Source organism: Thalassophryne amazonica, chromosome 12, assembly GCF_902500255.1.
Source record: "Thalassophryne amazonica chromosome 12, fThaAma1.1, whole genome shotgun sequence".
Taxonomy (NCBI): Eukaryota; Metazoa; Chordata; class Actinopteri; order Batrachoidiformes; family Batrachoididae; genus Thalassophryne; species Thalassophryne amazonica.
In genome coordinates this window covers 87,346,655-87,350,917 of record NC_047114.1, presented here as the reverse complement: position 1 = coordinate 87,350,917, position 4,263 = coordinate 87,346,655, and positions in this window count along the sequence as shown.

Below are 4,263 nucleotides of genomic sequence, written 5' to 3'. Positions count from 1 at the left end.
GATTAGAGTATGTGAAGACAGTGGCTTTGGGGAGGGATCCTCTCTATGCAACCAGAGATTTTTAATGACATTATCGTCCATTCAATGGCCACAAGAAGCGATTTACTGTGAATGTTAATGTTGTGTTGTGATTACTGTGTAGCTTTTTAGCCCATGACCGTGTTTATGTTCTAAGCAGTACTGGAGCAATTAAATTGTTTCTCTCCCAAATGAAAATATGAACCCTAATAAAAACATTTAGTCCAAGTTAAAAAAAAAAGATTTTTTTCTTTATATTTTCTGAAATTCCAAAAAAAGCAGGGATCCATATAATTACGCCATTTTAAGTGTTGCACAACACAACATTCATGATGTTTTGAATGCGTCAAATATCTTATCAAATAATCTAATCAGTTCACAAACCCTGTGACCTATAGTGCTTTGTGTTTGTGCATCAGACAAGCAACGACATGTTTGAAAATGAAATAAATTTTTATCAAAGGAGATTGGTGGATGTTAGGCCTACTACTAAAAATAGGAGAAAATTTGTGTTTTTTGCAATAATGCTGCTTCCCAGCCAAATATTTACACACTTCCAGGAACTGTGCAATAGGAGAAATCCAATGTGGTCCAGGTCCAATTCTGAAATATTTCCTATTTGCATACTGTGTGGAACATATTCATTTGAAAGCAGTCACACATTAAAATGTTTCATTAAAAAGCCCATCAACTTTACACATGCTGATTAAAGTTTGTTTTACTGTGTTTGATATCTCATATTTAATATAATACTAGTGTTTAGCTTGTGGTGTACATTTGTATTCTTACATACTGCTGGCAAGTGAAACCTCTGTATCTAACCATTTCTCCCATAAATGCTTTGACATAAGCAGCTGTTTTCCACTAGAAACATGGTGCATCTATATTATAATAGCAGCCTCTGTGCGAGCGTGTGCGTGTGTGTGTGTGTGTGTGCGCGCGCGCGTATGGCTTCAATCACGCAAAAACCAGGGAGAACTAACATTTGGCATGCTAATGTATTTTGGGTCAAGGATGAACACTGCGAAAACGGAAAGTTGATAGAACAAATATTTTCTGAGAAAACAGCAATTTTAGCTAACCAGTAAACAATGGACATTGCAATGCAGCACAATATATACAGGGTTGGGTAGGATTACTTTGAAAGAATACATGTGGATTACATGTACGTATACATACATTTGGATGACTTGTAATCTGATTACTTTTGGATTACATTTCAAAGTAATCCTACCCAATCCTATATATATTTTTATTATTTTATAATTATATATATTATATAAAATACCACATATATACATACACACACACATAATATATATATATTTGCCATTTACCAACTTCCGCATTAAATGGCTCCAAGAGGGCTCGCAAACCCAGTGAAACTGTGCAAAATGTAAACAGAAGGTCCACCCAGCTAAAAGAAGTTTCCAAAGGACGCTGTCTGTAGTTCATGTTTTAAAAAATACGCCCAAAAGTCGGTGCACTTTTTTCTTTTGTCAGTTTTCCATGTTCAGCTATGCAACTTAAAAAAATTTAAACAAAAAATGTTCTTACCTACTGTATCTGGAACACCCTGTGATAAGTGACACAGCAGAACGAGCACAAATAAAAGCATTTTGTCGTTGTTTCCCGCTTCAAGCAGCGCCAGAATTCAAATCTTCAGTGCTATAAAAAGTGACAAATTATTTAAGTTAATGATGCGCCGCTAATACTCCAGAAAGAAGCAGATTCGCCAACTCGTCAAATGCCCCGTTTATTTTCAGCTTTACTGTATTTTGTAAACACGCCCCTCTCGCTTCCGATTGGTTAATCTAACTGTCTCACAGACAGGCACAGCCTCGCAAACGCAAGCAGTAGGGCGGGGCTTCCGAACAAACTCCGCCAATAATAATAATAATAAAATAATAATAATAATAATAATATAATAATAATAATAAAAAATAATGACAATAAATGGTGCTTTCAAGCAATGTAAAGAGCGCTTTATAACAACCATACAATTCATGAGAAACCATTAGACAAAATAGTCTAGAAGCACATCATGATAAAATATACATAAACCATCATAATGAGAAAACAACACAACAAAAAACTAAAACTAAAACCCACAGCATTAAGAGCAAGATGTATGTCTGTTGTGAAATGGCCACAAACTACATAAAATACAAATAAAGCAGCATTGTGCCATTAATAAAATTGAATGTTAACATTGAAAATTTTGGGATGCACTACCTGTTTCACACAACAAATGCAGTGCCCTTCAAAAGTATTGGAACACTTGGTATTTCACAAATTTAATTTGTTTATGCCATTTCAAATACAGGAAATACAAAAGATACAAAAATAAATAATAAATATAAATGTCTAAAATTATCTTCCTTAAACTCAAACTGAAAGAAAATCTCTACACCTTGATATAAATTAATTAAAAAATATAAAAGCTAAGCAGATGGGTTTGCACAAGTAATGTAATGCTTAGTAATACAGTATACCTGCACTCAGAAAACTACGATGGGTGTCTGTTACATCATGAACCTAAATCTAATATAATTTCTTATAATATAAAAGCAAGTTTATGGTTGAACAGTGTCAAAGCATGCAATTTTAACATAACATGGAACAACTTAAATTTAACTTGCCTAAGTGAAATAATAAAATTATGGAAAGTATTCCACCCAATTAAAATGCATTAACTTAGGAGGACCATTTTGCATGAGTGACCTAATTTGTGTTACTATTACTTAATTACCATGGTTTAGGCCAACTAGAATTTGTAAGGATATATAATATCTATATATATATATAATATATATAATATATATATATATATATATTATATATATCTATATATATATAATACTATATTTGAACACCCTTCGATTTTGCAAGTTCTCCCACTTAGAATCAATGGAGGGGTCTGAAATTTTCATTTTAGCTGCATGTCCACTGTGAGAGCATAATAAAAAAAAAAACAAAAAAAAACAAACAAAAAAAAAACTGATACTGAAACTATAATAGATATTATATTATATATATTATATAATATATATATATATAATATAAATCACCAATACATCAAATCTAGGCTTGCATCTCAGCTGTACCTTCTGGCAATTGTAGCTGAACTTTCAGTCTTCTTTTAAGAAAATCCTCCTCGATACCACGTCATCATGAAGCTATTCACCTTATTCAGGAAGTCAGGGTGGGCGGCTTCCAGTTTGTCAAACAACGTCCGGTTTGTCACTGCTTCTAATGATTTGCTACGTGGGAACACAGTACGCTACAAGTGCCCGAACATGAGCAGCATTAATTGTTCAGTTCGTGGGTTGCCACAATAACTGGAAAAAAAAGAGGAAACTATTGCTTTCAGATCGATGTTTTGAACAACGAGTGCTGTGGACCAGCATTTCACTTGTCCCCTCCTCCACTGAAATACGAGGCTCTCTATTGGAGTCATTTCTGATGTTTGATACAACAACACTGCATGAAATAACACCATAACGTATATTAACATTATGTAATCTTGGCATTATGGTGGTACTACTTGGCGGGTAGTGTTTTAACTTGATTGTGCTTTTTATATGAGCTTCAGCAGCTCTAGCTCGTAGCTCCTCATAGCCAACCGTCCACGCCGAGTGACAACGCAAACGAGTTAAAAATAATCGAGGGCCACTTTTTCATGTCATCTTCCCACTCTATTATGACCTGTTGGTGAGCCAGAGCCGATCCCTTTGAGATTTTCAAAAAAGTTTTTGTTTCTGCCCATGTAATATCTTCCATATTGAAAAACACCGCTCACCGGAAGTCTGAAGACAAAATGCCTCTGTTGTAAAGTGGGCGGGGCTGAATAAGGAAAATGTAGAAATTGTAGCCTGTGGTCTTTTGATGTCAATTTCAATTGCAATTTCAGGAGCACTTCTAAAATATTAAAAATAATAATAAATTAATAGATTACAAAAATGACACCGAGGGGGTCTCGCCTAATTCAATGTAGAACCGCCATTGATGCCGCCTGTCTTTCTGTCAGTGGTCACCAAGTTGCCAGGTAGTCCTGGGCGCCGCCTAGCGGGAGAAGCAAGAAAGAAGGAGTGGTGTGTGTGTGTGTGTGTGTGTGTGTGTGTGTGTGTGGTGTGTGTGTGGTGTGTGTGTGTGTGTGTGTGTGTGTGTGTGTGTGTGTGTGTGTGTGTGCGCGTGCGTACGTGCGCGCGCGCTTTGACGTGATTGGCTGAGCGGTTGTCAGGA